Here is a 12,234-nt window from a genome sequence, read left to right on the forward strand (position 1 = left end):
ATCGGAGCCTTTACAACTGCACACAAAGACAAAGTCGTAGGCTCAGACACACTCCTGAAATGATAACGAGATGCCTGCATTTTTGTAACCACACCCCTTTACCTCCCACAAGTGCAGTGTGACCGCGACGCATACACAGTACAAAAAAAAAAATTGGTCAGCCACGCACACATCAGCATTGTGTCCACCTCAAATCAGGCTCATAGTGTGTAAATAATAAACCATTTTTGGAGTGGAGGTATAACCTTTGTAAATACAGTATTATGCACCGAGTAACTGACCTGGTGGACAAGGCATGAAATATCCAACTCGTGCACATAACAACCTCGCCAGTCTAAGCAAAACGTTTCTTCACATTGTAGGAGGTCCGTATAGTACCTCTCCCTCTAATGTACATCACTGTGGCAGTCCTTCACTAACTCGACCCACATCTCTTTGGCACTATGTTCTCACATCTTTTGATCATCCTTAAATGAAGATACAGTATGCCAGACTTTTACCAAGTTAACAGCTTACTATATTTATCTATACTAATCAGAGAGCATTACAGCACACGTGTTATATGCATGGGGGATCTTATACATCAGGGGTATTCAACATATCACTCTCCAGCTGCTAAAGAGCTACACATCCCAGAATGCCCTGCCAGTTTTAGCATGCCCGAATAGCAAACTGTAGTAGCAGGGTATGCTGAGATGAGTAGTCCCACAGCAGCTGGAGGAACATATGTTAAATACCCGTTATACATGCAAACCAATACCAAAACCATAGATGGACAATGTGTAAGAATAAACCTGAATCAGGTCCAACCAGGGGCGGATTGGGAACAAAAAGCGGCCCTGGAAAAAATTGTACTAGTGGCCCCACATGTAGAGCTGGCCCTAACCAATATGGTGCCCTAGGCAAGATTTTGGCTGGTGCCCCCTAGCACCACTGCTAGTTCCGCCTCTGACCCTGCACCCCTTTCCCAGCACCATCACCCCCCATCCATAGCAGTCCTTTTTTTTTTCTACCCCCTGTAATTTACATAAGAACAGTGTGCACTTTCGGCGCACAGCCCAAAAAGGTATGTGTTTTTGCTAGCAAGAGGCATGGCCACACAATAGTACCCCCAACTTAACTTATGCCTCACAATAGTGCAACTTAATTCACAATTTATAATGCGATAGTGTCCCTTATTCACGTTACATCACACAGTAGTACCACTTTACCTTATATACGTTACTCCTCACAGTAGTGCCCTTCATTCACATAACATCATACTGAATTGCTCCTTATTCACATTACACCACACCATATTATACAACACAGTAGTGCCCTTTCTATACATTACGCCACACAGTAGAGCACCTTATACACATAATGCCACACATTGGTAATGTATTTATACAAATAATACCACGCAGTAATGCCCCTTACACATATGACACACATTATTAATGTCCTTATAAACATAATGCACCTTACACATTATGCAAACCCTTATTAATGCCCTTATACACATAATTTCCCTTACATATATGCCACACATTGTTAATGCCCTTATACACGTAATGACACACATGAAGTCCCTTACACATATGCTGCACATTATTAGTGCCCTTATACACATAATGACACACATAGTGCCCCTTACACATATGTAACACATTATTAATGCAATTATACACATAATGACACATATAGTTCCTGGCGTAAGTCAACTAGCAGCTCTGCTAACGTCGGGTGCCTTTTTGTTATGAAAATGCATCTTATTTGCATTGGTATGTGGCTAGGATGTACAAGCAGCTTCTTCTGACTAAAATTATATGCAGCATGCCTATATACTGTGTGCGACTGTGGCTGTATCTGCATACGAAATGCTACAAACAGAATATAGGCATGCCGCATATAATTTTAACCAGCAGAAGCTGCTTGTGCCCCTAGGCATACCAGATGCCCTAGGCAATTGCCTAGTTTGCCTATGCCTAGGGCTGGCTCTGCCCACGTGGGCAGCACCAGAGGTGTAAGGTCTGGCCATGGGCCATGGCAGCAGCACCCTCCCCCCCCAAGACTTTCCAGATAGTGGGCATGTCCAGCATCAAGGGGGAAGTTAAAAAGAAATAAAATTAAATATTATGAGCACATTATATCAATGATACACCTTCAGAATTTAGGAAACTATATAATTCTTTAGAAAGATATATTTTCTTGCTTATTACAACAACCGTATCCCAATCACTATTCACTCAATCTTATATGTCAGCCAGGCAGGCAGACAGAGCATACACTAGATTAGGGGTGGGCAACAAGCGGCCCGCGGGCCGGATGCGGCCCGCGAACCGATCCTGCCTGGCCCCGCTGTCCCACACAGTGTGCAATGACAAGCGGCCCGACTGGCTGAGCCGCTCGTCATTGCGCTACGTACCTCCCAGACGCGGCGCCGCAGAGGAAATCCCGGTCACGTCACTACTGACCGGGATTCCCACTGTGACATCAGGCGCTGGGCGGCACGGGGGCGGGGCCATGGCAGGAGCGGGCAGCAGCAGCGACTCTGTGCGGCACTGCGGGCAGCAGGCAGCGGGGACCTGGCATCAGGCAGCGGGGATCTGGCAGCAGGCAGCGGATCTGCCACTGTGAAAAAGGTAAATGGATCTGTGCTTAACTTTAAAAGCTGCTATATAGGTTCAGGGAAGGGGGGTTAGGAGGGGGGGGGGACTGCTATATGGGTTTAGGGGAGGGGGGGAAGAGGGGTAGGGACTGCTATATGGGTCCAGCAGGGAAGGGGGGTAGAGACTGCTATATGGGTCTAGGGGAGGGGAGGGGGGGGGTGTTTTCAGCACTGTTTAAAAAAAAAATTATTACTAGATTACTGTGTTTTTTTAGACATCTTGGATTTTGCCTGTAAAAAAACTATGGCCCTCATTCCGAGTTGATCGGTCGCAAGGCGAATTTAGCAGAGTTACACACGCTAAGCCGCCGCCTACTGGGAGTGAATCTTAGCTTCTTAAAATTGCGACCGATGTATTCGCAATATTGCGATTACTAACTACTTAGCAGTTTCAGAGTAGCTTCAGACTTACTCTGCCTGTGCGATCAGTTCAGTGCTTGTCGTTCCTGTTTGACGTCACAAACACACCCAGCGTTCGCCCAGGCACTCCCACCGTTTCTCCGGCCACTCCTGCGTTTTTTCCGGAAACGGTAGCGTTTTCAGCCACACGCCCCTGAAACGCCGTGTTTCCGCACAGTAACACCCATTTCCTGTCAATCACATTACGATCGCCGGAGCGATGAAAAAGCCGTGAGTAAAATTAGTTTCTACATAGCAAAGTTACTTGGCGCAGTCGCAGTGCGAACATTGCGCATGCGTACTAAGCGGATTTTCATTGCGATGCGATGAAAAATACAGAGCGAACAACTCGGAATGAGGGCCTATGTATGTAATGTCTATTGTGGTGTATGTTTGTGTAGTTTTATATCTATATATATATATATATATATATATCCACACTATGTTTTTATAGTTATATACGTAACTATGGGCCTAATTCAGACCTGATCGCTAGCAGGCGATTTTTGCACTGCTGCGATCAGGTAGTCGCTGCCTACAGGGGAGGGGGAAATCGCTGTGCAGGGGTGAGATCGCATCTGCAGAGAGCTGCACAAACAGAAGTTTGTGCAGTCTCTGCGCAGCCCAGGACTTACTCTTCTAGTGCGATGATCGGGGCCAGAGCTGAGTGCTGACGTCAGAAACTCTCCCTCCAAACGCCTGGTCCCTCCTGCGTTTTTCCGGACACTCCTCTAAAACGCTCAATTGCCACTCACGAACGTCCTCTTCCTCTCAATCACCCTGCGATCGCCCGTGCGATCACTTTGTTCGTACCATCCCATCGCTGCCCGACGCTGCGGACCGGCGGACCGGCGCACCTACACATTGCAGTGCATGCGCAGTTCAGACCCGATTTACAAGATATTTTGTGTGTGGCCCTCGACTATTCACTGGAAGTGTTAAGCGGCCCCCCAGCTGAAATAATTGCCCACCCCTGCACTAGATCATCTGCAATCACAGGCTAAGTGGCAAAGTAATTTTCATATATGCAAATTATTTTGTATCTTATTCATTATGTCTATAAAAAGGACCATATGTCCTCAAACAAAACAGGCCCAATAAGTGCGTCGGCCCACCGGGAATCTTCCCTGTGAGCCCTATAGCCAATCCGCCTCTGGGTCCAACACAGAATGATTTGGAAGCTAAGACAGTACATAAGATGCAACATCTCACATTAGCGACAACTTAGTAAAATTGTATATCACCTTCTGTATAATTCCTTCCTTGTAGCCAGTGGGAAAGTAGACAGCAGTAATAGAAGCCTCCACAAAGATAGCACCAGGGCTGGAGAGTCCTATAGAGGTTCTGCTGGTTAACACATGGCCAAGCAGATAAAGTGACAATTAAATACGTTAACCATTATTGTCAGTGTTATAAACCTAAGTCTTTTTGTATGGATTGCTCTGCTATTTTAATGCTTAAGAATCTTAAAGTTAATAAAGTTAAGACATAAATATTAAGTTGACAGTGAGTGAAAAGGATCCAAGAAAAACAGCAGAGTGTTAAAAGTCCAGAGTGAGCACATTGCAAATATTTGATTACAAGTCAAGTTCCCGCTGACACATATTATCATGATGAATGGATACTAAGAGATGCATGTTCCAAATGACTTGGAAGCCAAAACACCTGTTTCTGCAGCTTGACACTTGATTTGCTAATAAAAAAATAAAATGTTTAAAGCGCTATAGCTGAAAACAGCAGTAGTCAAATAGGATAGTCATTAAATAAACGATACACCACACTCATGTAGCATTCATTTACTATGAAATGGTCATTAGTGAATGAGATGTATTGTCTTTAAAGAAAAAATCTCTAATTTTGAATTTAGAAATGGTCTTCTGTTATCAATCATTTTATGCTCAGTGGGGCTGAATGCTGTGCCCTTTGATGTCTTTACAGGATATAGCTGAAAATTTGTGCATAGAAAATAATAAATAAGAAGTAGAGGTAGAACACAACACCGCTTAACCTTATAGAAAAAAAATCTGTGTGAGGGATTGGTTGGTGTGGCCTGTCCCCAGTCTGGACTTCGGAACAAGTGTGAGGGCCTGCACATGCATAGTGAAGCCCAAACTAGGGGGGTCATTCAGGTGCGGTTGCACTTACGCCCATAATTGCGAAGTATCGATTTTCGGTACTTTGCGCAGGCGCAGGACCCGTTCTGTGAGTGCGTGAGCGGATCCTGTGGCATAAGATACAAGCTGGCATCGGACTGTAATTGATTGACAGTCTGATGCTGTTTTGAGGCAGGGAGGGGGCGGCTCTGTTTGGAAAAGCATAGGTGTGTCACTGCCGTTTAGGTAGTGGGAAGAGGCCTGTGATCTCCGTCGTCACCATACAGTTGTATTGCTGTTGCTTCGAAGATATTCAGCAATTTTTCAATAATTGCATATTTAAGAAGACAGTGTGCTGATAGTGAAGGAGGTGTGACACTGGTCACAGCTCATCCACTCCTTAGTATAGTCCCTTGAACATTTTCAGCCCCAGGCCCATGTGGCCCTTAATTTGGTTCTGCATGGGTTGTACAGGAATAGTAGTCTAGATAGGATTAAAGAGTAGTATAGAGTTAAACTTGATCTGTTCTAAGAGGTTTTGTGGGAGTTGCCTCAGTAAGGTTATATAAGTGTGAGGTATGTACCAGAGAGAGCCAGCTGTCAGGAGGTGTCACTTATCAGGAAACTCCAGTTATCAAGAAGTACCAGTTGTAAGGGAGTACCAGTTATAAGGGAGTACCAGTTATAAGGGAGTGACAATTATCAGGGAGTACCAGTTATCAGGAAGTATCAGTTATCAGGGAGTACCAGTTATAAGGGAGTACCAGTTATAAGGGAGTGACAATTATCAGGGAGTACCAGTTATCAGGAAGTATCAGTTATCAGGGAGTACCAGTTATTAGGGAGTACCAGTTATAAGGGAGTGACAATTATCAGGGAGTACCAGTTATCAGGAAGTATCAGTTATCAGGGAGTACCAGTTATTAGGGAGTACCAGTTATAAGGGAGTGACAATTATCAGGGAGTACCAGTTATCAGGAAGTATCAGTTATCAGGGAGTACCAGTTATAAGGGAGTACCAGTTATGAGAAAGCGCCAGTTTTATGGAGTACCAGTTATAAGGGAGTGACAGTTATCAGGGACTACCAGATATCAGGAAGTACCAGATATCAGGAAGTATCAGTTATCAGGGAGTGACAGTTATCAGGAAGTACCAGTTATCAGGGAGTACCAGTTATAAGGGAGTGACAATTATCAGGGAGTACCAGTTATCAGGAAGTATCAGTTATCAGGGAGTACCAGTTATAAGGGAGTACCAGTTATGAGAAAGCACCAGTTTTATGGAGTACCAGTTATAAGGGAGTGACAGTTATCAGGGAGTACCAGATATCAGGAAGTATCAGTTATCAGGGAGTGACAGTTATCAGGAAGTACCAGTTATCAGGGAGTACCAGTTATAAGGAAGTACCAGTTATCAGAAGCGCCAGTTATTATGGCGTACCAGTTATCAGGGAATGGCAGTAATTGGTACTAAACATCAGTTATATATGCATATTATTTTCCCTCCTTACTGTTGACGTCTGCATTTAGCTCCTTTTATTTCTCCCCTCTGCCTGTGATTCTTTCCTTACTCTGCTATTTTCCTGTCAGCCCTCTCTCCTTTTCCCTCGGTCACCATGTCCTGGCCCCAGCATGCCCATGCTCACCCTACCCATCTTTCAGACAGCACAAAACTCCTGCGCCTGCCCTCCCTGGCCTCCTTTGATGCGGCCTGTGTAGCGGTCAGTCCATGGGGAGTGTCGGGCCTGTTCCCATGTTCATGCTCAGGCAGCTCCCCTTCCCCCTTCCCCTTCCATTCTCTTTCCCTCACATGGAACCCAGATTGACAAGACCTCACAGAAGTTCTGGCTAGGAGGTCCCTCACACTGACTACCTTGGCCACATACAACTCACATGGAACAAGTCTGCGATCTTCGAAGACTCATGAAACATACAGGTAAATAGGTTTGGTATGTTTGTCAGCAATCACAATGTCATTATGTAGACACTGCATTGTTGGCAGGTACAAAATGTCTTCATGTTCAGAATGTCCTCTTGAAAAATGTCAGCAGCCAAAATAACTAGTACATAATGCTGACACCCAATTTAAGCCTTACCCTAAAATTTCTATTGTCAACATTTTAATTATGTCTATATTTAGTATGCCACAGTCTATTTTAACATTTTGCAGGTGACATTTTAACCATGGTGACATTATGACATTCAACATTATGGTGTCAACATTGTCATTGTCAACAACATGAATACATAAGTGGCTACAGCAGGTTACACTTTTCATTTTTGGAAGCAATATCGAGCTGGTAAGTCCGGTACGTATATGCCTAAGACCTTATTTATTATTTACTACCAGTATTTATATAGTGCACACATATTTCGCAGCACTTTACAGAGAATATTTGGCCATTCACATCAGTCCCTGACACAGTGTTTACAATTTATATTCCCTACCACATCTACAAACAGACACCTTCACGCTAGGGTTAATTTTGTTGGGATCCAACTAATTTACCAGTATGTTTTTGGATTATGGGAGGAAACCGGAGTACCTGGAGTAAACCCACCCAAGCACGGGGAGAATATACAAACTCCACACAGTTAGGGCCATGGTGGGAAACTAACCCATGACCTCAGTGCGTGAGGCAGTAATGCTGACCATTACACCATCTGTACTGCCCATACTGACCTTCATTGCATTCAATTTTTTACACAATTGTGGGGTCAGCCAGATTTTACTAAGGGGCTTTTGACTGACAAGGCCTTGAGGGGTGGGTGAGGGTTAATTTTTACCTTTGGAAAAGTTAGCTTCCCTTGGGTAGGCCTGCTTTACTTAGTTGCCTTAGTTTATTTCCTTGTTCTGGTGGTATGTTATGTTTGTGGGATTTCCTCTGTGCTGTTACAGGTAACTTCAACGATCATAGTCACATGAATTTTGGAGCATTATGTTTTCTGGATCTCAAAGTGCTGTTCTGCTCATAACATCTCCATTTTTGCTGGAGAGAAATCTGTTAATGGGGGTCAGAGGACTTGCATGGGTTTGTTTAAAGTATTCTAGTTCAGATATTTGGGGTTCCTAGTTGCATTATCCTTCAACTATGAGGTCATGTTTTCAGTCAGATCCTTCTCTAGGGCTTATCCTAATCATTAAGGATGATTAAGCATGGATCAAGGAGGGATGGCTGGGGTTGCAATTTTTTTGTCCAATATTGTTCTCTATAGTGTTTGACAAATGCACAAAAGTGGTGCTGCAAGTAGATTAATGCTTATGTTGGTTTATTTGTTCCTTGGGGAGAAGTGTAATTCTATATATGGTTCACCTAAAAAAAAGTCTAATTTGGGGGGCAGCTGTTTGTCCAGATGTTAGTAGGTTTTTCTTGGGGCGGGCTTCAGTTTACCGAGAACCGTGCTTTGGTGTAAAGCACGTCAGTCAGCAGCCTTATTTGGAGCATGTGTCGATCGTGAACACTCCTTCATGTTAAGATCTGGCTATGACTGTAACACCACCCTAGCTGGAGATTCTGGGTATTACTGTAGCGGAGAGCTTGGTGCTGAGATAGAGAAGGGGATGTGAGTCTTTGTGATTGTGGGTTGTGCATGGTGAATTTATCAAGTAACAAGAACAGCCTCAATATCTATTTTTAATTCCAACTCAGGAATAGTGTTACATACCACCAAGAAAAAAAACTTAGTCAATATGAGAAAATCAGTATGATAGAGGCCTCAGTAATCATTGTCTAGGGTAAAACCTTCAAAACTGTAATTGACATAGATTTTATGACAAAGGGGCGCTGAGCCCCAAAACATTGGTTGATTGCTGTGACCTGAAATACACTTTTATTCCATTACAAGTCCCGGGAGTGCCGCCTATTTTTTCGATATAGATAGATAGATAGATAGATAGATAGATAGATAGATAGATAGATAGATAGATAGATATCTCCACTGAAACAAGGGCACTCACTACTTTGTCACATTTGAAGATGCAAAAAATCTTTATTAGTTCAATCTTCAGGCACAGCTAGTTCAATCCATTATTTTAGTACAGAAAGCATGTCCATTTATATGGAGTCCAGTATTCAGCACACTCATTCGCTTTGTATTCCATAAATTTCAATGAAAAGAGTTAGATAATCGCCCATCACTTATATTCATGTGGTAATATTACACAGGACTTCAATAGGATTCCATGCTATTCTTCCATTGGATACATCATATCACAGTTTCATGTCTGTCGACTTCGGCCGCTTACGTGCCTTAAAAGACCCACATCTGTCTGGCCGGACCTCCGGCGTGCGTTCCACCTGGCTGCGCATGTATATATATTATATGAACCAGCATGGTTTGGAAGAAGAAACAGTTATGGAAACTATGCAATTAGAACTTGATTTGATTTGGTTGCACAATCAGTAAGGTAGCCAGGGAGTAGAAGCTGTAAGGAACACTAAGTATGCACTGGCTCAGCTCTGTCTGCCTTGTATCACTTAGGCAGGTGTAGTGAAACAGGTCTTAATCCCCTCTCCCCCTCCTACATCTTCTTCTCCCAGGGTAACGATCATCCCAGCACGTCTGGCATTAGCTATGCACACAACACTAATGTATTTCTGTGCACTACCTCAGTGACCACATTTGGCTGATGGCAGAGTTTGGAATTAGCATTAACAGCCAGAAGAAAGTTACAGTCTTGTACCTTGCTGAAGTATATATATATATATATATATATATATATAGAATAGTGGGAGTATGGTGCCACAGGTATATGTGGGTAGATTATAAATTAGGGTTGTAGAGTACTACAGTAGAGACACTCCTTTAAGAATGTAAGGTGTCAGCTGACCCCTAAGAAATTAGGCAGGGATAAGCTGCCTTGCAATTTAAAAGTGAGAACAGGAATAAGGGTATTAGCGACCAACAGTGTCTAGTAAAGTTAAATGAGTATGGAGAATTTAGCAGGATACGTGTTTATATAAAAAAAATTGTGGTAAATTTATTTATACACAAAATAAAACAGGGCGGGCTAAAAAAATGATAGACATAAAATATTGTAAGAGCTACGCATTAGTAAAAACTAAGGTAACACACAATAAAAAAGTATTCAATAAAAAGTCACTAAAAGCATAAAACTTCTAAGATAAGAGAAGATTGCTTATCCTAAAAATGGAAGGTCAATTGAGGTACACCCCAACGCGTTTCTTCCATTCGACTTCATCAAGGGGTAGGGAGCTACTAAGCAGTATCTCTATTTATAGCTGATACAATTAGAGATAAGTGATTATGACATCACTTCCTGTTGAGGCTATGTATTACTAATATTCCAGGAAACTTAAATATGGACATATGTTAGGAGTAGAGAGTGTGATGACAATTCCAGTAAACTTAATATAGTGCAAAAACGAATGTTTAAACGTCTGTTATTAATGAAAATAGTCTGGGGCGCATCCAACATAATTTCCGCCCCGCTTCCTGCGTCTGTGTTATCGTGATACGCATGCGCGCTCCGCCACACTTCCGGCACTCGCGTCTGGATGCAGTCACTGCGCTTCCCCGCTTCCGGACAGTTCATAATACAGGATATGCCACACTTCTGTCGCGGCGGGACTCGGCATTTCTCGTTCAGTTATAGGATGGAGTAGGCTGTCAATCAGCGCGCGGCCATCTTTATGGAGCCTTGTAGTCATAAGCATATTTCTAGGATGTTTTTATAATGTGGACGCAGCACACATAAAAATAAAACAAAAATATGTAAGAATATAAGTACAAGTATTGGTGTATCCTTTAGACTTAATTAGTACTTCATATCAATGAGACTCATAAAATTTTGGGGAAATTGCTATTATCAATGGGAGTAAACGAAACTTTGTATATAAACAGTGGGACACCACTCGGGAAGATTGGGTACTGTACAGAGTGGGCAATGATGGGCTCGTAGCAGTTCTGCTATATTTAATATTGACACACGGGCAGTCCATCAGTTCACTTATTATATCTTACTTCGATAATTTTTAGATAATCAGTCACACACATGGGCACTATTTATATACACAATACCTATCTTAATATTTGACTGATTATCATTATATTCATTTTTTATTAGTTCACATGTTCTCCTTATATATACTGTTATCCCTATTCCATCACTCATAGACATGTACGATCCGAGCACATTATCTGATGGGCACCCCTTTTACTACCAAATAGGCACTATGTGTTCACTTCTCCCTTATTTCCTATATTCTCTTTAATAACTTTACTTTTTGGTGGCTGCTAGTACAATTTGCAGCACCATGTACCATATAGTGCATTAAATTGTATTACTTTCCCCTAGAAAATACCTTACATCTGGCAATTAGTATTATAGAGGTAGGCAGCACTGAATAGCCTATGACCGAATATATGCAAATTATTTTAATGATTTAACTAAGCAACATACATAATAGCAGTATCTAGTGTACGGTTTATATACAAAGTTTCGTTTACTCCCATTGATAATAGCAATTTCCGCAAAATTTTATGAGTCTCATTGATATGAAGTACTAATTAAGTCTAAAGGATACACCAATACTTGTACTTATATTCTTACATATTTTTATTTTATTTTTGTGTGTGCTGCGTCCACATTATAAAAAGTCCTAGAAATATGCCTATAACTACAAGGCTCCATAAAGATGGCCGCCGCGCTGATTGACAGCCCACTCCATCCTATAACTGAACGAGAAATGCCGAGTCCCGCCGCGACAGGAAGTGTGGCATAACCTGTATTATGAACTGTCCGGAAGCGGAGATGCGCAGTGACTGCATCCAGACGCGAGTACCGGAAGTGTGGCAGAGCGCGCATGCGTATCACGATAACACAGATGCAGGAAGCGGGGTGGAAATGACGTTGGACGCGCCCCGGACTATTTTCATTAATAACAGACGTTTAAACATTTGTTTTTGCACTATATTAAGTTTACTGGAATTGTCATCACACTCTCTACTCCTAACATATGTCTATAATTAAGTTTGCTGGAATATTAGTAATACTTAGTCTCAACAGGAAGTGATGTCATAATCACTTATCTCTAATTGTACCAGCTATAAATAGAGATACTGCTCAGT

This window comes from Pseudophryne corroboree, chromosome 2 (genome assembly GCF_028390025.1).
Source record: "Pseudophryne corroboree isolate aPseCor3 chromosome 2, aPseCor3.hap2, whole genome shotgun sequence".
NCBI classification, from domain to species: Eukaryota; Metazoa; Chordata; class Amphibia; order Anura; family Myobatrachidae; genus Pseudophryne; species Pseudophryne corroboree.